Genomic DNA, 24,128 nt, shown 5'->3' on the forward strand with positions numbered 1-24,128 from the left:
TTAGGTTTTCCCTCCCTATCATGTGTGTATGGAGGATGATTTAGCACTGCAGCCAAAGTCCTCTCCTCAAAACTGTAATTCTAATCATTCAAGCTTTTCTTCTTTTTGAGCACAGTGTCAATCTGCTGAGGGTGTGGCTAAAGTAAGGCACAAGTAATAATCAGCAGTATACTTTCCAGTAGTTTTGGTGTGATGCAGGGAGATCTGCTGGGGTGTGGAGGACTTGACATTAGCCGCATTGATGTGGAAGGTGGAGACTGTGCAGTGTTCAGCAGGGAGATTTACAGCTGTCCCAGACCGGCATTCACCATCACAGTCCTGTATCTAGGCTCGTATCTTATTCTTATGTCATTTTATAGCCCTTTTAGGTTAAGCAGTCAGACAAAAGGAAAAAACATGCAGTAAAGAGAAACAGAAGTGTTTTGTTATGCTGTTTTTAAATGTCTCACTTTGGCTTTACTTTAATTCTTTTTATTTAAAGTCAAAAGTACTTGAATTGCTTAAAAATGATATAAAGCAAAAAATAAAGGACTACCACAAAAAGCCATGTCAAAGAGTAATGGATGCACAAGACAGAAAGACCTCTGTCCAAATAAAAAAAGGCAGAAAAGTGTATGCTGGAATTGGTATTGACTGTGCAGCGTGCACACCGCTAATGGATCTGTGGAAGAAACAAGAACACTGCAGCCATAAAATGAAAACCTGGTCCACTGTGAATACTGATGAGAGTGTCAAAGACAATGCTTTTATAGGGGTGCTTTTGCACACATGGCCTCATGAGCTAATCTGTTTATAAAGTCAGAGTGACAGGATGTAGATTAGCAATCAGTATCCTCATTTATTCAGTTCTCACCTAGGTGATTTACACTGCTGTCATGTCTTTTTTTCTTTTGCCTTTTCCTACTGACTAGTTACTTTTTGCTAAGCCCATCTATTTTTTTGTAAATTATTGTTTTATTCTGAGAGAAGCCATAAACGTTAAAAGTTGATTGTTTACCTTTCTTAGTGTGTGTGTGTTGCCTACATTTCATTCCCTTATCTGTGCCACCAGCAAAACCTCAGTCAGTAAGTTTCAGAAGTTCTGAAACAGCTGCTACATCTCTTCTACTGCAAGTTGTTCTTTCCCAGACCCTGCACCGCTCAGACTAGGGAGGTATAGTGGTCTGGGGCTCTTGAGATCTACTAGTTCAATGTGCTCCATCGAAGTATTGACTGACAGAATCCTATTAAAACTGAGTAGCACCCCATAGCAAGTGGATCCTTGCAAAAAAGTATTCTGTTAGGAACAGAAGGAATGGTGTGTACTAGAAACTGTCACTCAGTATCTATTTGGATGCCTACAAGTGACTGTTTTATATTTTTTCCTGCTTCAGCTTTATTATTGAGTTACATAGTTACATCTTGGTGAAGGCTACCTAAGAGGACTCCAGAGCAGGAAGGAGAAGCAAATGCTGCAACTGGGAAGAGGGATACAGGGGTCCTGGAATTAGACTTCTTTATGTTTGGGATTGAGATATGCTCAGTACTGAGATGTGGCAGAAACATTCAAGCAGTGATCTAGCACATGCAACATTATGCTGAGGTTGTCTTTGCACACTGGCAGTAGATTGTACACTATTTCTGCCATAGTAATGTGGAGCTTGCCAAATCACTGTATTATCCTCTTTCTCTCAGAGAGATAGAGAGATAGAGGCTCAGGTGGTTTTTTGTATCCATGCATACAAATAACCCATGGGAGATCCTTCAAACTTAAATAGGCAAGGTCATAGCTGAGAGAGAGCCAGTACCTTACTAACCTTTCTACCTGTTCTTGGGATGTCAGAATAGCTAAACAATTGTCACCCACATAGAACTATTTATAAGAATGCAAAGTGAAAAAGTGCCATTTTTGCATGTAAGCAGTGCTTTCAAAAAGAGATAGGTAACATTACCATTTCATGTTTTGAAAAACTGAGATACAGAACAATTAAGTTACCTAATAAAGATTATAAAAGTAATTAGCCACAGACCTAGGCTGAGGTGGGTGTATTTACTACACTGGGATTTAAATTTCTAATTTAGGATATCAGATAATTGAGTTATTAGAGTCTTAGTTCACTAAGAAACTTTTCCCACCTTGAAAAAGCTGTCTGAGGTCTATAAAATAATACCTGCAGACCTCTATGGGCTGCTGATACAGTCCCTGGATCTTTTATTAGCTGTTTCTAGAGATAAATACTTACATACTCTGATAGGGAAAAGATAATTTGTATCAGACTCTAAGTTCCTTCATCCCCTCCTTGTTTGTTTTCCCACTTGGAAGAGCACTGCTGAATCATTTAGGCCTTTCAGCCAAGCAGTAATGAAAAGCTGATTACCGTGCAGCTCCCCATGGGTCAGCTTCTCTTATCCTGCATTGCACTAACTCAACTGTCATTCCCTGTGTGCCTGGACAGAATCCAGGGAACTCGGGGACAGCTAATATATGGAGGAAGTCACAGAAGATGTGCTTATATGACAAAACTTAAGTTACACCGTCTATAACTTAAGGAATAAATGAACATTCATGAAATGTTACCCCACAGTGAGAGAATACACACTGATCTCCCTGGGACCACAGGTAAAACTGCAACTGTGCTGTTACTTGCAAAGCTTTTGCAAAGCTACAAAAGAGGTGCTGTTTAGAACATGTGCTGTGATATGTCCAACGTATCTGTGCTGTACAGAGTGCACAATCATCTTTGCTCTGCAAGGCTGTTGTGCCATTAGCAGTACCTGCAGGTGCACTGTGTGAGCAGGGCTGTTGTGGCATGGAAATTCAGTGTCACTGCTGGGCTAATAAGTAAATTTGATCAGGGCTTTTCACAAAACAAGCCTTGACATATGTGGGATATAAGGAGTACCGTGCTTCACAAAGATATGCAGTATAGGCATGCTTTTTGATTTTCTTTCTGGCTTATCAAAAGCTCAGACAAGTTGCATTTTTCTATGCTTCTTCTTCCACAGCTGCCAAAAAACAAAACAAAACAAATAAAAAAAAAAAAACCATATACACGAGACTTTCCTAAGTCATAAAAGAGTTGTAAGGTGAAAAATTCACGACTCATTAAATGTTTCAGATTCTAGGGTGGGAAAAGCTGAAGACCATCAAAACATTGATTCTAGCTAATACTTGACCTTCGATTTCATAGATTTTCTTGAGCCTAATGGATGCCTTGGCATGGGAACAGGTAGAAAATCTAACCTGGTGATTGATATTTCTTTTTTTGTTATCTAAGTCATTTTTGTATTATTGCTAGATGATGCATCAGTAGAAAAATGTGGGCAGCTTTTGCTTCTGTATATTAATAACTGGAGTTTATATCCCCAAAAGAACAACATTGCCCAGACCAGCAGTGTTTATTAAAAATCCTTAAAGGTCATAGAGATTTTCTTTTAAAACAACAGTGACTTTCTGCCTTGTGCTACTTTTCTATACCTTCAATGCTAATGCAGTCCTTGTGTGGTTTTTCAGACAGTGCTGATCCTTTTTTTTTTTTGAGGTATACAAGCAATCTTTTGTAGACCAAATGTCATACCACTTGAGCCACTCAAGGGGAAAAACTTTCTAGTTGCTTTGGCATTGAAAAGGTAAAACTATTCATTGCCCTTTATGAAGCACTAAACAAATGATGGGATTTTGTATGGTGTGTCAATGATTGGCTGGATATATTTAACTCAATAGTGATACAAGATTTACACAGCACAGAAGAAGGGAGTCTTAAATAGTTTTACCCATTGACCTTTGCCAAGATAATAAACCTGAATATCAACTCCTAACCAGTTAAATTGTGTACTATTGAAGTGATGTTGGACACTCACAGGCATACTAGTGAGAATTGTTGGTAGAAATATGTATTCAAGAAATATGAGTATAAAAAGTATATTCCCCAGCAAGTTTTCATGGCTATTTCCTATTTAAAATACATACATTTTTAACACAGAGTGTACTGCTGAGTAACTTAGACTAAAATTAAAAATTATTAAGAAACTGGCAAAAAAAAAAAAGCTGAAATATAATCAGGAGACTGAAAGAAGGTTACGTGATAACCTGAGAAGACCATGATTTAATCTGCTCTGATGGAAGGACTACCTTTCTCAAGAAAGGGGAACAATTTAAGGAAGCTTATAGGAGCTATTAAGTTAAAATGAAAAAAGAAAGTGTTGAATAACACAGACAACAGCCTGTTAATAAGGTTTATGTGTTTGTTGTTTGCTTGTTTGTTTTATTTTGCTATCAGAGAAACTCTAGGGTACGGATGGAAATCATCAGTTAGACTGGAAATAAAAATGGCTAAAACAGCACGGTATGGCCAGGCTGCTATATTCCTTAATGTCTAATGTACTTTGTAGGAGGGAAGGGAAGGTGGGGAACTGAGTGAGAGCTATCTGGCTCTTCTATTTCTAGCTTGTATAGATCTTTGAAATGTATGCCTCTGAATAACCTGCAAATGTCTTCTAACTTCAGAAGACCTCTTTTTCTTTCTAAATCCTGCTAATAACTCAGCATGTTTTCCCAATTAGTGAAAAAGTGGATAAATATATAAAATATGCAAGACACTGATTCCCAAAGTATATTTTGTTTGATTCTTAATGTAATTACTTATTATGGTAATTCATTCTGAATTAGGAATGGTAGAAAATTTTGTTGTGTAAAAATAAAACATTTAAAATAACTCAGCTTCTTTGCTACCTCTTAATAAAGAATTGCAGAAATCTAGACTTAGGCAAATTAGAAACAGTAATAAGTGACATGTTATGCTATCGGATCAGTAAAGGAAGCTATTAGCAAAGGTGTTCTGAAATACAGAGGGGGGAAAAAGCTGTTGCCAGAAAAACTCAAATCCCAATTGGAAGAGGTATACACACAGTAGTATGAGAAACACAGTGAAGTATATCATGTGTCCATAGTCTGTCAGTAAATTGCTGGTAAAGTAGAGCTTACTGTAACATTCGTTCTCTATAGTCTGTGTATGAGCAGAAGCAGGTATGTTTAGCACCGTTCACTAACTGTTCACCTTTATGGCAAGCAGATGACAGCAGCCTTTCTGACTGCTGGGCTGTTCGTCCAGGGTTTGCTCATCAGCAGAATAAAAAGACAGGGCAGCACTAAGTGCAGTAGTCTGCTATTTAGTTAGCTTGCATTTCAGTCCTGTTGTCATGTGCTTTGTATAGTCTTAGGCAAAAAATTGGGGTTCTGATACATAAAAGCAAGAAATCTTGTCAAAGATTAGGGTTGCACTGTGTAGAGTTTAGGGGATCCAGCTCTTGTAATAAGATTCCAAAGCGTAAGTGACATGCCTTCAAAGCAAATAGTCTATTAAAGGTAAGAATGTTGTCCACAACAGCCAGGACTCTGCCAGTGACTGAGGAAAGCAGGGATAGGATCCAGCTAGTCAGTAGTACATGGCAAGTAGAAGCTGCACGTGAGTCCTTGCACTAGATGCAGCTTTGCTCTTGCTGCAGCATAGAATTCGATGCCCAAATGGATATGAAATTTACATTCTGAAACCTACTTCGAGATTTAGATGCCAAATATGTGGTTATACAGCTGCAGCATGTTGATGAGGCACTTTGCTAGTTGCTCTGCTATTACATCCCCATCTTTCCATTAAACTGAAACGATGTATTTTGGTGCCAGACAGTAAATTGCTTACAATTCAGTGCCTTGATCTGTCCACTTGGCTAATTGCTAACAAGATATCCTCTAATCTGTCCAAGATTTTTGCATGTTGACTGTACACCTGTATTCCCATACTCTTTTTACTGACAACCTCATATGTGTGGGGGATCTGCTACTGCTATGTTTGAAAGGTGTTAAATCTTGGAATCTTCTCAGAGTGGACTTTTTTTTTTTTTCCTTTTTGTCCTTAAAAAAAAAAAAAAGTAAGTATTTTAATTAGATTGGTTTTATTCTGTTGAACCGTGTCAGGACTGAGTGAGAAAAGCAGTATGATTTCCTCTTCCAGATGCGGATGGAATCAGGGAAGTATGACAGTCTTGCAGCAGTCCCTGCTGGTTTTGGTGCATTTGTTGGAGCACAGCTGTGCCCAGCAGCTGGTCTGGAATCAGGGAACCAGGAAATTTGCACAGTTAGCAGATATAAATAGAGAATCTGTAACTATGAAAGATGCTTAACTCTGCAGTAAATAACTCCTAATCCAAATAAAAAGCTAATTGAAATCTTAACAAACTGTCTTGCGCCTCAGTTTTTTCCCTTTTGATTCACTTTTTAGCTGCAGAATTTGAAAGAGAAACAGGTGTTGTAAGTCTAGAGTCTCACCATCTATGTTTCAAGTGATGTCAAGAACTGCCCTTTTTTCCTGTAGAGATTTAGATTTTTTTTTAATGCCTTTGAATTATTTTCCTGTTCACAAGGCGACTGTTGACTGCTACATTACTTTTATTTCAGCTTGATATTCTGATAATTCTGATGAAGAGTAGAGTGAGAAGCCAGGTAGCTCTTGAGGGATTCTGAAAGGGGCTTAAGCGTGGCATGACATTGGTAGTACAGTAGTTCAGAGCACTGGGCTGCATGGTTTTGCAGTTTGACATTGGATGAACCTGGCTTTCATTTCTGTCTCAGTTTCTTCTGTAAAAGAAAGCTGGTACAAAAAGCACTCCTGAGAGCATGTAAACTCTTTCAAACTGGGCGGGAGGATTCATATAATGGGAACTTTGGACAAGAGGCCCATCCCATTAGGAGACCACTCCTTTTTCCTGTTTGTCGCAGAGTATTTCAGAGGCTGAAAAACAGGATGCTGTCTACAGTGGAGTCTTACACCTTTCCATGTACAATTTAGGAAAATATTCCCTGGAATCACCATCCACTGATGCAGCACTGGGAGCTGATGGGGCATAGAAACCCTACAGGAGGACAGCTGGTATTTGCTCCTTTTCTCTATTTTCTCTGCTTTCAATTTCACCACATGAGACACACTACTGTCCTTATTCCCTTGTAAGGACACACAATGAATACTCCTCAGCAGTCTCAGCAGAAGCAAGGAGCCAGAAGCAGCCTCCTCCACCATCTTACAGCTCAGGTAGCGCTTGCTGCTCTGTGCCCCACAGCCTTTTTGCCCCATGTCTGCTGCTCACTTGACTTACTAAGTTCCTCTGGGCACACTCAGGGGGAAAGAAGATATGCACACTTCTTAACTTCAGCAGGACATGGAAGATATACTAAAGTGTATTGTTTTCTGAATATGCACAACCTTTCCGTCCCTCTGTACTCTGCAGCTCCTCCACAGATGCTGAGGAGGAAGCCTGCAGCAGGGCTTGCTGTACTGTATTGCAGCTCTCTGGAACATGACTGAACCTAGTGTAGGAGCCAATGAATCATGTTATACTGAAAAATTGAGAGAAGTGGCTCTTTCTTTCAACAAGGGGGGCTGCATGTCTGATCCTGCAGGTGGTGAGCTAACATACCTTTAATCCAGATATATGGGAATGATGACTTACGTATTAAGCTACGAGTTTTTCTGCTCTTGAATGACTCTGTTATTTTAAGATGATAGCATAGTGGTGGGATTTGTATGAAGGAAACATTCTTTTCTATATGTATCCTAGATGCTCGTCTTCCATCACATCAGTCTGACAATTTCACTGGCCCTTACGTTCACACTTAAAAGGGCGGTAAGTTGAGCTGTGTTTGATGACACTGTAGTGCTAGGCTCTGATACCTGTCAGAATTGCATTCCAAATATATCTATACTTACTCAACTATGTTTTGATTTCTAATTTTTAATTTCCTTTTAATATATTAGTTTTAGCTTTATATATATATATTTTAAAGCAAGGATCAGGAAATATTTTATTAAAGAGAGGTAAATTATATTCGTTCCTACTTTCAGATCAAATAAAGGAAAATCATAAAGTGAATTGCTGTGTAGGTGCTAAGAGTCTGTGTGTCTGCTTTACATTCCCACAGTGTTAGTAGGGGCTCAGTATGGACGTAATAGAGGTCCTGACAAATGTTGCTTCAGCGAAGTGGAGAGTAATTTGGAGTTTTTACCACCAGATTGTGAAGCAAAGGATAAGTGGCTGAAAAAAGAGTGCTTTGGTTGTGGAATGAATTGAATGTCCAGAAAATCAGTATCACTGGGGTAGTTTAGCTGGTTAAGCTCAAAAGCATTTCTGCTCTCTTCCAGTCCAAGTAATTTTCATCGGAAGATAATTATCACTCCTTAGAAATCCAAGACTAAACTTGAGCTTTCAAGTTTATTCTTCCTTGTGTAATCTCTTATCTGTGGCATCAAACTGAGACTCACATCTGGCAATTTAAGAAACTAATAACGACCTTGATGAAGATATATTTTGTCATTTAAAATATATACTTTTGCTTTACCGGCAGCAAGTGCTGTAGGAAGCTCTACATAATTTAATGTTGTTGAAGAAGAAAATTGTCAATCCACATTCAAGACCATTTGTGTCCTTTTGTGCTGAGTGCTAAGCCTGCTTCAAAGCTACAGTTTCACCATTAGTTGGCAGTTTCACTTATTCTTGTATTCTGTCAACGTGTGTTTTACTGCCAGTGAGGAATTGCCTTTTTTCCTTCCAAACCTGAGGAAGTCTTAACTCTCTCCAGCTTCCACATCATAGGCTGTAAAGTGCAGTGGCATAATGCGGAGTGACAATGTGTAGATAAAACTGTGTACATTCCGAAGTTCCCAATGGAGAGCAATCAGTTGGTAATTCTCCATTCCTGGTGTGAGTAAGTTGTCCAGCTGCAATCCCTTCTCCTTACTGCAGTCATATTGCAGAACGTTTTGTGAATTTAAAGCTTAGAGTTGAGAGACTGCTTTTTCATCAGCATCAGTTTTAGAGTACTCCTGTTGCATCCCAGGTGCTAAATACTGAACAAGATTTAAAGGCTGTCCATCTCAAGGTGCAGTATCTCCAAAGTTAAGCCACATGATGGAAAAGGCTTACATTTTGTAGGATTTTTGTGGCACCTACTGGTACTTAGCACAGATTTCATTTTTCCTGGTTGATCAAACCCCACAGCTGTCACATTCTTAGTTGGTCAGAGCTCATCTTTCAATTTTTGAAAAGTGAGAGCTTTGCCCTCTTCATTTTGGTATGTTTTCCTGTTTTGTTTTTCCCTTCGTGAAGATGATATTTAGTCTAGCTGACTCCAGAGAGGTGTTAATGTTGAGCTAAGAGAAATATATATGCTCTGGAAGGCCAAGTGGCTGCAGGTGTAACCATGCTATTCCCAGATGAAAGGGTGTAATGTGATTAGGTGTGACTCTTGTTGCTTTAATATCGTGCAGAGTGTTTTTCCTACATTATAAAATTGCTGTAATGGCAAAGTCAGCCCCTTCACTCCCACTGAGATAATGATATGGTGTGTTTGGCAGCACTGTGCATATTCTATTTTGTTGTTTTCCAAAGTTGGTTAGAAACTGGAAAAAGAATTTGAAAAATATCATGAGGTTTCATTTCCATTCTACAGGTGAGAATTTTCTGACATGCTGGTTTTTTGCCTTGTGCAAGCAGCTGACCAGTTTTCCTGTTCTTTGTATAGGCTTTCTGCACAGCAATAGGAGAAAGAAAAATATATAAGATAGGGGGAATAAAAATTTTTGATTTTGAAGCCATAAACAGTAGGAGGGTGAAATCTGACAGGTGAAGTACATGTACTTAATTTCAAACTGAAGTTGTCCCAGTAGGCAGCTATTACATTCAGGTTCAAACTGTTCCTGTAGTTATAAAGTACTTTCTGTCCAAATCATTTCTGAAATTGTATAGGATCCTCTGTATGACAAGTTTGTTTCCTTATATTGGCTTTGACTTAGCTTTACATTTCTTGTGAGAAGGCTTCTGGATGAGGTCATGAATATTTGTCAAAGCAAGGGCCATCTGGGACACTAAGGCTTGATGCCAACTTCACATGCAATTCCACTAGCATGTTTTCATCCCAAATAACAGCTGTGGGCTTCCTGTGCCGCTCCATCTTTATAGACAGAGCTTTTTCTGTCTGTTGTCTTCGTGTTGAGTTGTGTGACTCTTTTGAAATACGGATAGATATGAGACGTATGTAAATAATGTAGCTCTGATCTGCTCTGATTAGCTCATTTGCTTGAACAGCCTCTGTATGCTGCTCTCACTACTGAAAGTTGCCTTTCTGGAGCCAGAGCCCAACTTTCTCATCCCTTTTGTACAGGTGCAGAAACAGTAGAGGTATAGACTGTAGGAAGCCCACCAAAAGGGGTTAGATATCACTACAGCAGCAAACCGTGGAAAAAGTGAAGGAGGGAAAATAAAGTTGCTTGCTGCAAGATGACTTTTTGCCTTCAGATTTTGTAATTACTTTTTTTTTTTTTCTCCCCAGTTTTCATTGGTAATGATTAATGGCTTTTATCACTCTAGAGAAATAACATTTAAAACAGTAGAAAATGTCAGAATCTCTCCCCCCTGCCCCCTTTTCAGCCTTGTATAATGAAGGAAGAGAAAAATTTTCATCTCTGAAGTAAACACAATTTACTGGTAGGGCCAGTTCTCATCAGGCTGTCTCGGAAAAACCTCATGATGGATTTGCAACAGCTTTTATGCAAGGTTAATCTGATAGCCACGCTCCCATCTGCTTTTGCCATGCTTTGTTAAATTGTGTTGGTTTCTGTTTTAATAATCTCACTTTCTCTGATACCTCTTTGGAGGTTTGGTGAAGTAATGCACATAAAAGCGTTTAAGTTTCCAGAACTACATTTGCATGTCTGTCCATCCCCTAAACTTACCCTGGCTTCCATCTTTGGTTGTTCTCTTTGTTTGGATTCATTCTTTTTTCCCTTGTTACAGAGTTAATTCTTACTAGGTGCGTACTTCATATCAACAAGAGCTAACTTCTACAAGAGAATTATGCATCAAATTACCTTTGTGGGTAGTTTCCAGTAAATAGACAGTGATTATCCATCCTGATCTTACCTATGACCCCACTCAGCTAAATGGGAGGGCTTTTGCAATTTGCTCTCCTGGTTCCATATTTCCTTCATTTAAGAGTCTTGGGGATATTTTAGGTGAATGCAAATTGTTCTTTCTACTAAACACAGTAGTAAGCACATCTCCTTTAGTATCTCCCTTGGGATAAGGATATTGATTGTATTCTTTTTTCTGCTCTTCTGAACAGTAAATAATGCTGGTGGTGTGGGGAAACCTGTTCTTCCTTGATATTGGTCTGTGTGACTTCTAGGCTTAGGATATAAAAAGTATGTGTCAGAACCTAGAGAACCTTAAAACAGTGGGAAAATGAAGCTTTTTCTTCTCTCCCAAGCTGTTACTGAGCTATTTTCTAAGAAGTTAATTCTGCAGGTATGCTGCATAGCATTTAGTGAAGAAGCTGTTTTGAAAGTGGCGTCATGCAGGAGGCTGACACACTGATAAGCAGATGCTGAATTTTTTATTTGAGTCAAATTACAGGTCTGTGACAACCCTTTTCCCTGGCATAATTTGATGTAATGGATTAGAAATATTGTAACAAAACACATCACATCTGGTTAGCTGTTTGCAGTCTGGAGAGTAAATGTACTTTTGGACTTACTACAGTGGACAAAGTGCTTTAGGTAGGATAAATAGCAAGTAATTCAGCATCAAAACTCACACAAACTATGGAAAACAAAGTTAAAGACAAGATGTGTAAGAGAATGAGAATGTCTTGATAAGGGCGGTGATTTTTGACTGGTTTGCAGTTTCTGTTAGGAGCAGGAAAGGTCCTATATTTCAGTAAAAGATATTGTAGATGGTGATTTGAGAATCTTCTGGCAAGAACTATATTGCATAATTGGCTACGTTTCAGCCTAAGATACCTGGTGATTTCAAGATTTGGTCTTATTTTAGTCAGAATAGCATCATCCCTCTGGAACTATCTCAGCAAGTCTACTAACAGTAACAGCTATTTACTTAACTGGCATCAGGCTAGTGTTTTTCAAGCATGACACTCTTCATTGTGTTCTGACAGCTATCCTGAGCTTTGAAGTGAGTGAAATGGGCAACACAATAGCAAATATGAAGGGCTCAGGATCATAGTTACTGTTTTAATTTATACATCAAAAGTTCTTTTGACTTGAAGATCTCAAAGAATTCTCAGACACTGACTAAACCTTCACAACTTCCCCAAGAAGTAGGATTTGTCATCTTTTACAATCATTTCAGGCTCTAGGAGTTCAGGCAAGAAGAAAAAGGTTACTGGAACTCCATTCTCCATACATTTAAATCTTTGACTTGTGGATGGAGGGTTTGGACTGGCTGCTATTCTATGTAAACTCATCCTCTGAATGCTAGTCTATGCACTTCAAAGATGCACCACAGCCCTAGGCATTTTGAGATAGGCTTGTAAACAGTTGAATAAATACATGAATTTGCATAATTATAGCCAGTGTTTTGGACTATGAATTGCTAAGTCTGTCCTTACCAAGAAATACTGATTTTGTAAGAGAACAAACTACATTTGATTGTGTTTGCAGTCAGAGAGGGATATCTCGTGGACGTTCTTCTAACTGTCCAAACAAAGAAATTCTGGGTAAATCGAGTTACCATTAGTACAGAAGTACCATACATGTGTATGTCAATTCTCTTTATTTTTATTGTTCCCTTTTAAAATTTAAAGTACTTTACTACATAAACATATTTGTTTGCAGGTACCAGAGTCATTGAGTGGAATTCAGTCTGCAGGAGATCATATTTTCAAAAGGCAGTGCCTGTTATTTGCTTGAAAGTATGATTTAATTTCTTATATCTGTTATTGAAATTTACATGCTTGCATCTCTTACCTAGGCCTTCATGATCTTGGCAATATCAATTGCCATCTCATGCCAACTGTTAGTTTCTGCTTCTGTTTTCCTCTTTATTATGGTTGCAATAATTGGCCAGTAGTTGTTATTAGCTGGATAAGCAGCCCTGGCCATTGCATCTCTGCTGATGACTTCATTAGGAATAGGAATGGATGGAGCCTTTGGGACCCTGTAAATTAGCATCATCATTTCTGCACTGTCTGTGCTGCACCATTGCTCTCAGGCATCTCCCCTAGACTGGTGGCTTTGCAAATATTTTTAGGGAAAGCAGCAGCTCTGTAATAGATAAGAAGACTCTGAAAGGACCTTTCTACGGGTTCTACTATTATAAATGTTTATTTTATCGTCTGTTTCAAGTTTGGAAGATTTAGTCTGAAATCCCATATTAAATGTTACCCTTTTAATTGCTACCTACTCTGTTGTACTGAGCTTCCTCCAGAGATGACCTACTGCCAGCCCTTTTGAGTGCTGTGGTGTTCCTCTTTCTATTAAGCTGTTGGCCTTACATTAGTTATAAGTAGTTACTCTGATCATCAGCCTATGTATATTCAGCGTGGCTGTCTTTGAACTCTCACTTCTGGCCCCTTTTAAATTTGAGATTTCCTAGGTTGAAGAATAACTACATTTTCAAAAACACTGTGATGTGTGATTTTTGTGGACAAGTTTAGTCTATGGTTTAGTCTATAGACCCACATTTTTCCCTCTGCTCAGTTTCCTATTGAAGCACTTCTTCCACGACTTGCTCAAGCTCGAGGTTTAGTGGCTGTCAGATGAAAAAAAGGAAGAAAGAAAATTGAATCTTGTTTGGTTTATGCTGTGCACATTGCTTAAGCTAACAGCCAAAGGCAAACTAAAATTTTCAAAAATCACAACTGAGGGGAGGTTAACTGTTCTTTTACGAGAAGTAACACATTTAGTTCATACCATAGCTTTCCTTTCCAAAGATGATAGGCTACTGATAACTGTCCTTCTAGTGGGTTTCCCAGATCTATGGATTTTATAGCAGAGCCCATACCTCCTGGAAATTTGGGGAAAATAAGTTGAAAACTGTGAGCGACCCATAGAATCCTCATGGGGAAAATTAAGCCTTTTAAGTTTCACCTGAGATTCAGGAGCCAGTGTGAGATGCTGGCAGTTTGTTCAGTGAAAGCATACCAGCTTGTAGGCAGAAGGACAGAAGGCACAGAAGAGGTGGATTATGTTAGTCTGTCATGGTATGCTTCTGACTGTAATTCTGATGAGATAATTCAGCAGGGTTAATATTTACCCAAGGACACAGAGTGCCTGCAGAAGAACCACATTTTGAATCTCCTGTTTCTTCAAATCTTCTGTTTCTCCAGTCATGACAATGTGCTGTAAGCAACATTGCCATTAATATTATAATACAGGAGGCAAAATCTTTTCCAGCTCAGGGGTCAGTAGCAATTTGCAGGTGAAGTATGATGTCTCTGAAACATACCAGTGTCCAGCAAAATCAGTGCCTTGTGGCACTTGCCATAGAATAACTTTAGTTGAAAGGGATTTCTGGAAGCCTATTGCAATTGCTTATTTGAAGTGGGGCCAGCATCAAAAGTAGTTCAGATCTCCAGTCGAGTTTTGAAAATTTCCAGGGGTGGAATTTCCACAGCCTTCCCTAGTATTTAATCACCTTCCACGTGTAATTTTTTCCTTTTAATTTTCTGTAATTCCCCTTACTACAAATCATCTTCTGCCTTTTTCTTACCTGCATACCTCTGAGATGAGGCAAGCTCCATGTTCACTATAATCCCTTTTTCTCAGTGAACATACTGAAAAGACAGTGATCACGTGCTTCATGAAGCTTGACAGTACTGTGAAAGAGGACTTAGAGCTCTTGGAACTAAAGAGAAGTCACATAATTCTTTAAACCCTGTCACTCATGTAATGTAAACTCTCAGACCCTCATTCTAGCAGCAAATTTCCCTACGCTTTCCCCATTACACTCCTAGTCTTTGAAGAACAATCCTTCTGTTGTAAACATTCTTGCAAGAGATTTCTTCCCAAACAGTTGCACACAGCTTTGTAAATGTTAGAGTGACATTTGGAGTAAGCTTGAAGAGCTCATGTACTTCTCGTTGGTTCCCCCGTGTCTCTGCCAATCTTTAGTATGATAATACAGCCTCTCACTCTTCACCTCCCAGCGCTAGCACTAACATTTACAAGCTACAGTATCTGTCTGCAAATATTTCCACTATACTGCTCAGTGTTGTTTCAGCTCCTCCACAGCCAAGATTATATGTTTGCAGCTTTCATTATGAATTAAGGTTGTTTGTTTGTTTGTTTACTGTTAACTCACTACATGACAATACCTCACCCCCATAGTTAGCTTCTCCTCTTATGTGTGTGACCATGGCAGGAGGAGAGGAAGCACATAACAATCCCGATGCTCATGGAAATTGGTACAACCTTCTCTACATACTAGTCACAAGTTTGCACCAGGAGCTGAAAGGCTGATTCATTATGGAAGTTATATCAAAGTGAGGACCCAGAGCGCTAAGCTTTTTGAGGTCTAGTAGTAGAGGGGGTTTTATAATCTTGTCTCCACATATGACTTCTCAGGATCAATCTAAAATTTAGAATGTCTCTTCTGAACTTTTTGTTGTAGGTGGTCGAATACCTGATGGGATTTTCCTTTGTAATGATGGGAGTTTCACAGGTTTACTTAGATTCTTGAGATTTTATCCACTTTGAACTAAAGATTATCAGACTACTTTACTCAATTTGGGTATTACACAACCTCATTTTAGTACTAAGTTAGAAAAGCACATGGTTTGTTTTGGATTCATGTAAAAAATTTGGGGTGGTTCTGAAAAAAAAAATCAGAATTTCTGCTGTTGCAGTCATTTAGATGTCTTAACTTTATCAACTGAGCTAATTTTTCTCTCTGAGGAGAGAATATTAGAGTACTTGTGCTAAACCCTTTGCCTTGATACACCTTGAAGCTGTTCATTTGCCTCTTTTACCTCTTCTACTTCCATTTTATTGATATGTAGGTAGTAATTTTTCCTACAGCAATTTGATGTTTTTGCTTGTGTTTGGAAAAAACAACTTAGGAAACAGGAAATAAATAACATACTGAAACAGGGAGGAGACAATGGTATTGCAAAGGAAATGGTAAATAGGATATTTATTCTATTCCGACATTCAAGGTAAATAAATAGGTTTGGTTTGTACTTCAGATGTTCTTCAGGAACTTATTTTATGTTATTCCACCAGCATTTCTAGGCTATTTTCAGACTTAAGTGTTTGTTGAAAGTCTTGAGATGTTTCAAATAATGCTGTGCAATACATTTTGCAAGGTTTTGAAAAGAAACATTTGATGAAAAATATTCATCCAGATGTCATCTGGTCTATGAAAACATTTGCTAGCAATTTTTTTCTGTAGCTATGGCCTTATAAGTGACAATTATTATTACTGCTCCACCAGTATTCTTGCATCCCTGAAAATGTGATGAATGCCTTGAAGCTTGCTCTATTATCTCTCTCGTTTGCTGCTCGTTTGGAAATGTTTTGTACACATTGTACTGATAAGGCTGTCTTATGTAATTATTCTACTTTTAGTGCTCAGTTGGTCTTAACTGACATGCACTATTCAAATTTGGGGCTTTTGAATTTAAGACAGTAATATACAAATCAGAGATACTGGAAAACAGAAGAGGCAACTTATAGAAAAAAAAAAACTGGAAGCTGTTGAGTGAATGGGATTTACTTTAGAGGAGTTGGGAGCAATGGTATGCAGGGCTTCGGTGTATGAAGGCCCTTCTGTAAAGTAGACAGATATTTACTTTTAAGTAGATAGATATCTTCTTTACAGTAGATAAGGAAGTAGACTAGGAAAGTAAGTGATCATCTTTATTTGAAGAAAAGAGAAATTAGGATTAATGTTACAAAAGTACTTTGATCTGTGAGGTAATTATGCACCAGAATAAACAGTCCAGGTTCCTTACAATTCTGGTGTTGTGTCTCTAACAACTGCTTTATCTTCATGAATTTTCAGTGCATAATAGCTAATGCAGATGCTATTGACATCTTGGCAGGCTGAAATCTTTAAAGCAGAACAGCTTTGTTCTTGCTGGTGCAATAAACCTACAGTTGGTGATCAGTAGTACTATTTGCAGTGAATTTTGCTAGACTAATAAAACATCGTCTTATTTCTAATGGTCCCTTTAGGTGAATATTTTGTTCTGTTTTCTCTTACTGTCCTTGCAAATGCTGGTGAATTGTGTTTACATCCCTTTTAGTTATTCATTCCTGTTTGACAGGCTAGATGGGGTGAGAACTGTGGCACTTTCATGGGAGACGTCGAGAAAAATCCAGTTTGCTGGAAAAAGTGTTGTGCATGTAGCAGACGTGGGCTTCTTTTCTGGGCCAGCGGAGGAAAAGGACTAAAGCACTGCTGGCTCCACACCACCAGAGCCCTAAATGCACCCCTGGGGTCTGCCTGCCCCGGTGCCTCTGCTACCCTGCCATGGCACTGTTTCAGTCCCTCAGAGCTCCCCACACCCTGGACAGGCTCAAGACCAAATGTTGGCCTTGGAGCCATCAGCCACAGCCTCAGGGAGGACACTGCAGGGTCGGACTCCAGCTCCTGCCACTCTGCCCCTATTGTCATGGGCCTGCTCATCTTTGCTCGTGTCCTGGCTCTCTCACTATTGCCCTGCACAGTGATCGCTATACTTGAGCCTGGGTCTGACTAGCTGATAGACCTCCTGACTTGACCTTGGACCTCCCATATTGCAATGATGCTGCCTTGATTGGACCTGGCCACCATCTGCAGGCCTGTCAGGTTTCACATGGCTCCTGGCTTCCAGGGAGAAACCCTGCTCTTGCCCCTGTGTGACATCCAAAGTCATAACTGCCTGTGAGTATATAAATTCCCATTGCATTTTTTTCCACAAAAATAGGAGCATTAACTCTTGTGTCATAGTGAGATTGCAGCCTAAATGATTATATTCTTGCTCCCAAAACTTCCATTCCATTGTTTCCACTTAGGCAAAACTCTGTTTTCTTTCTTAATCAATTATGCAGGAAGGCTGCGTACTTTAAGTAAGCTCCTGCACTCAGTTTTTGAGGAAACAAACCTTGCAGCTGTGGGGTCAAGCCTTGCTTTTTGTGCATGTTGGTGGTTGTTTTGGATGATGGTAATTTATTTTGCTTTTTGCTGAATGGGAATGTCTGTTAATTTCCTTGAAGTTTGTAAGATACAACTAACAATGTTTTTCTTGACACTGAACTAAGTCAAAACTCTTCCTGTTCTTGGTGCAGAGTTTGAGCAGTTGGGTTAGGCCCCAGAATCTCTGTATCTCCCTGTGTTCTCTGTGAGTGTATGGGGACATTTCTGGAAGTCTTTCTTTCCATCTGATGAAAAAGATGGGACCTGCTTGAGGTTAATGGAAAAGTTTATGGACAGATCTTGACTAGTTTTTTCTCTGGCTTAATGATCTCCCATTGGAGATGAGTAGTTGCGAGTAGCTGTAACTGAGTCCTGCTTGCTTCTTGACCTACCAACTTGTAAAAACTGTAGCTTCCTTGTGGATGACCAGCAGGCTCTGAGTCAGCAGTGTGGTGGGGCAGCCATCTGGCAAGCCTGCTCAGGACACCCTACTCAGTATGCTGGCACCAAGAGACTGATTGAATGCTATGCTGCTTTTACAAGTGGGTATGGATAGCATGTAGGTTCAGTCTTAAGGGTGATTCAAGCACAGCTGTATGTTCTGTAAATAGAACCATTCTCTCCTAGTGCTCCTGGTTCTGCAGTGCTAGCAGTAAGAGCAGGTAAAATATGCATTTACCTTGAAATACATAAGAAATTTTTTCAGTGTAAAAATGATTTATAAAGAGATGTTTTCAACTGTTCATTTTTTATAGCTCACTTGTATTTTAAAATCCATGTTACGCAAACTTTGTTGTAGCTCAGTCCAAATTAACCAGATGTAAACATGCATCCCTCAGGTCATTCAAGAATGTACATTCTCAGTCCAAGGGCTTGGCTTGTTGAAACTTGTCTGTATGGAATCTACTTAGATGGGATTGAGAATTGTGGGGTTTTTATGCTTTCTTTTCTTTCAGTTATGTGGGTTTGTTGTTGTTGTTGTTAAGTATTATGTTGATTTTTGAATAATCAAGGCTGTTTTAATTTGTGGCCATGTGTCTCCTAGTAGGTATATGAAAAAACTGATATTTACATGGGAATGGAAAGAGGTGTGGAGCATACTTGCTGGAAAGCTTTCTCTGGTTTGTGGATAGAAAGCTCTGGCTCTCTTTCTTAAAGGAAATCTTGTAGGATATTTAAATTTTTGCAGGAAAGTGGTATTGTGTAGTCTGTATTTCCTGTAGTTTTGAACTAACATGCCTCTTCTTTTCCATTCTTGGTCTTTACTATTATGCCTCTCCAACTGCTAGTGCTTTTCTCTAGAAGCCCTGCTCAGTGGGAATGGGGAGTAATGGCCAACTCTCCCAAATGCAACTGTATGAGGAGTGCACAGTGTGCCCTGACTTACTGTAATTAATCACTTCAGCTGAACTTTTAATAAGAAGAGGTGTTTTTTCCTTATTCTTTCATGGTCATTTTTTTGGAAACATCCAGAAAAAGAAAGCGCTTTTGTAGTCTGGGAGACAAGGGGGAAACCACAAGGAAGAACAAGGCACTATGGGAAAACTGAAAAGAGTGGAAAGCCAAAAAGAATGGAGATTAATACAGGAAAAAGGTTAGAAACCAAGATAAAGATCATGAAGAGATATTGAATATTTTTCTATCTCTGTATTGCAAGAATGTGCCTGTTGCCACATTCATAGAATGTTTATGCAGAGCTTTATGGGGAAGCAGCAGTAAATTGCTCCTTTGGATGCTAAGTGCAAAATTAAAGCTGGCAGGGTCTCAGAGCACAAGACTGGGAAGCTAATTGCTCCTAATAACATATTGATTTTCACAGATCTCTGGCATTATGTCAGGGCAGTTTTGAACTAGCACCTGGTTTCTTCCTCTTTCTATCTCCAAGCTAATGGCAATGAAGCTTCTGGCTTTGAGATCTGATAAATGCAGCTCTAGATCTTTTTGTCTATACTGCAGGTCCCCTGCAACATGGCTGAAATCTTTTGTGCTGCACATTGCTCCAAATATAATAGCTACCCTGAAAGTAGACAGGTGGAAGGAATGTGCATATATTTTAACTTAAATAACTATGCGCGTATATTTTAACTTGAATAACTAACTGCTGCTTGTATTTATGGTGCTGTACAGAAGTGTTATAATCCCTTTGCTGCAGTTGGCTAAAGACAATCAAATGGATGCCTGTTTTCAGGCAAAAGTTGCCAGCACAGGAGAACTGAGGTCACCTAGTTGTTGCCAGGTTACATTCAATCATCAGCAGATTTTCTGTATGTGTTGCTTAGCGATAATATGCCATCCTTGAGTTTTGGGGATTGCTGTTAGGACAAGGAGATATGATTTATTTCTGTGATTGCTACTAAGCAATACCCCCCTCTGAAGAACTGTTCTTACAGTCAGAGGGAAAGCTCTGCTTGCAAGGAGGTGTGCTGAAAATGCTTACAGATACTTCAGATGGTGAAGACTTGTAAGGTGAGAATGAAATTTCTTACATTTAAAAGATGTCAAGTGCTTAGGTAGTCTGAACTGGGATAGGCTCAGGTCAGCAGAGGACACACACAAGGGCAGAAGCTCATCTTCTCACATGGTTGTGTAGAGGCTGTTTCAACTATTTCAGGCTATTTGATTTTATCTGCATAGTTGTTGCAAGGATGCAGTGCAGTGCTATATTTGTATCAGATTAGCCAGAGAAGAGACATTAACTTAAACTGAAGTAATACCTGATTTAGGGTACTACTGAATATCAACTGAAACACTGTCTTGATTTTTAAATTAATTTTGATTTTCGATTCCAATTGGAAATTTACTTTCAGCTTTCCTCTGTCTGGTTTGTCTCTATTAATTCTAAACCAACATGGCTGTTAGTATGGTGACTGGAACTATACTGAGAACCCTTAGGTCCTCTGCATTCTATACACAGAATGCTATGGGCAGGGCTTAGAAAAGGATACCTAGAAGAACAAGCAAGGAGTTCAGGAGGTGGGAAGAAGAGATTTTGCTCAGTATGAGATCTTTTTTGCCTCCTACATTACATTTTTCCCTTGGGGCTCCTCCTGCTTTATCTCACTGTGTAATTCATTCCAAGTACAAGCCATGCTTATAGAATTTGAATCTGGGGTTAATTTAGGCATCAGTGGTTTTCTTGTTCTTTTTTTTTTTCCCCTGACATTTTCAAGTTCAGATTTTAATTCAGAAACTATTCAAAATATTAGGTTCCAGATTTTTGTGCCATCTTCAGCAATTATAGGTGTTCTTCATATTAGTTTTACACAAATATAATAACAGTTCACATTTCTTGTCTATGGACAGTAATTTTCTGTCAAAGGAGTCAGTGGACCTGAAGGGCACAAATGAACTATTTTAGAAGGGAAGAGAGTCATTATTACTACTCTTTTGATTTGTAGTCTTACAGTGTCTGCAGAAAAAAAGCATGTATGTTTCCAAAGTACCCAAGGCATGGCTCTGTGAACAAGAAAGCAGCAGAGCTGTGGTGCTTGTGTCAGCGACTCCCACTCATGGTCCTGATACTCTCCAATCCCTTTCCCACAGCTATTCAGGTGCGAGGGCAACTTTTTCATGCAAGGCACATCTGAGCTGAAGGCATCAAAAGAGCCATTTCATGCTTGACTGCATTTTCTAATACAATCCACACAGAGAGGAGAGAGAGCAAGGAAGGGTTTGTGTGTACATATGCATTGACTTTGAGTATATGTATAATGTACAGTACGTTTGGTTCCAGCTTGCAGCTGTGGGTGGCAAGAAAGAGTTGCAGGCATGAGGGGGAAGAGAATTTCACTTTGAAAAGTAGGAAACATTTCCCCCCCACCTTGAAAAAAATATCTTTCTTTCCCACTCGTTCCCACTGTTTCTTGGCCAAGTAAAGATGTGAGTCCCCTGGGCAACACTGACAGCTGGTACCCAGAAGGTGTATGTATGCCTGAGTGGGTGTTGCATGTAAAGCACTTTGTGCATACAGACCATGACAGTGTGTGGGGAGTGCAGCTCAGAACACTGGTGAATAAAGATGTTGTTCACAACCATATTATTTTAACGGTGCTCACAGAGAAGTTTTCTTTTTAATGAGCTTGTATGTCCCATGACCAGCGGAGGTGCTGCATGCCGTATATTCATATGATGGGTTGCTGCACCAGCCCAACCACAGTGATCCCCATCAAATGTTTCGTACCCATATAATTGTTTACCACTTCTTTTGCATTTATTACCACACTGCATGCCTTTTCTAGCCACTGTGGATCCTTTCCTGCATGTTCTTGGAAGAACTTGTTCTTCATTTTCCTGTCCAACTCTCCTACTCTAGCACCAAATATTTAGGCCTTGAGAGGACTATAAGAGTTAGCTCTAATAAGCTTACTGTTTCCCTCTAAAAGTTCCAGTCCCATCAGCATAAGGGGGTCAGCTGATGATATGAAAAATGAAAATGTCTAAGAAGAACATCTATATTCCAAATATTTGTTGTTTCAATTGATACTGTGTTTTCTTTCCTTGTGTAGGCAGGGAGGCTGTGAGAATCTTGGTAAGAGTGCTTTACAGAGTAATCCCTTCATGGATACTCCACACCTAGGGAGTTTAAATCAGTCTTTTTTTTCTACTCTGGGATTTTTATTCATAGCTTTGTTGTAAAAGTTCTACATGGAGTAATCTACTTATCTGGCCTTTGGTAGGAAATGGTTCTGGGGAAAAGGGATGCTCTGATTCATAGATTAATATATTTATGTAGATTTGTAAATTTTGCTGGTAGAAGTGCTTTAGAGCATATGCAAAGACTGAAACAATAATTGCTATGCCATACTGATTGCTGCACTTCTTTCACAACACTTTACCCCTTCAGAGAAGACTTTTAGTTTCCACAGGCAAAGTCCTGAACAAATAGAGAGCATTAAGTACTGGAACTCCTTTCCCACTAAACTCAATTTTCTTTGATATTTTTGGAGGGGACAGAAAAACGTAATATCATTCCTTCCCCCTGTCCTCCCTCTCCCCCCCCCCCCCAACTCCTGCCTTTTGTTCTGCCTCCATCTCCTGCCATTTCCAGTGTTTGAATGACGCTTAAACTTGATGTGGATTTGCAGATTTTGATTTGTTCTTTTCATCATTTGCATTGCACTGCTACTAGCTGTGACAGCAGAGCTCCAGAAAGATTATTAGTAAGAAGGAGGAAAAGCTCCCACAAAACAGTACAAACCAGATGTGGGAAAAACTTTTAGGAAACCTGTTTCATGCTTGCAGATATTTGTCTGCCAGATTACAACAGAACTCTGAAAAAAGATCAAATAATTACAAGTAGGATGGATCTATGAACTCCATATTAAATAGCATTTCCTATGATCAACATTTCATTTTTGCATTCTCTGAAGGGAGGTTGTGGTGAAGAGGGGTTTGGCCTCTTCTCCGAGGCAATGAACTGGACCTGGGGAAATGGCTGCAGAGGAGGTTTAGGTTAGACATGAGGAAAAATTTTTCTCTCAGAGAGTGGTCAGGCATTGGAATGGTCTGCCAAGGGAGGTGGTGGCAGAGGCATTTGGATGAGGAGCTACAAGATATGGTTTAGTTTGTGGTAGCAGTGGTAATGAGAAGACAGTTGGGCTAGGATGATCTTACAGTCATTTCCAACTTTGTGATTCTATGATTCTATTATTATTCTTGAATAATGTGTACCTCTAGAAGCTCTTCTTAGTCTAACTTTAACTTTGGAAACATATTTTCACTTTCCTGCTTTAGATGTTGTATGTTCCTTTTCATTCTGCTACTTCTAATTATGTGGGTGTTTTTTTTTTTTTTTTTCCTCTAAAATAAATTCTCTCCCCTGGAGAGTTTTATAGGTCCTATATTAATGATAATTCATATTTAATGGCTAGGCTTGTTTAATTTGATAAATGAAATTCTACCTCCAGAAACAATGAAACAAATACAGGAGTTCTCTCTTGCTTGTTTTGTATACCTCTTGTCTGATTTGCCTATTTAAGCCATGAGCAGCTTTCTAGATGCTACTATTGTTCAAGGTTTGCATGTAAGACTGATTATTGAGGGACTATGTTGCCACAGACTATAACTGTATATGGTTTCTCTTTTCCTTTAAAGTCCCAACAATGGAATGAAATTCCTTGCTGAATAAGCAACAACTCTTAAGAGCACCAGAAATAGAGACTGCATATTCTAAGGCAAGACTGAATGCCCTA

At 39.1% G+C, this 24,128-nt stretch overlaps 1 protein-coding gene across 17 annotated transcripts in view; it reads left to right on the forward strand.

The window, feature by feature from the left end:
* The window catches only part of NRXN3 (neurexin 3), a 947,214-nt gene that overhangs the window by 305,152 nt on the left and 617,934 nt on the right, over positions 1–24,128 (forward strand). The window lies entirely within an intron of this gene.

The sequence above is a fragment of the Meleagris gallopavo genome, chromosome 5 (assembly GCF_905368555.1).
Source record: "Meleagris gallopavo chromosome 5, MGAL_WU_HG_1.1, whole genome shotgun sequence".
NCBI lineage: Eukaryota > Metazoa > Chordata > Aves > Galliformes > Phasianidae > Meleagris > Meleagris gallopavo.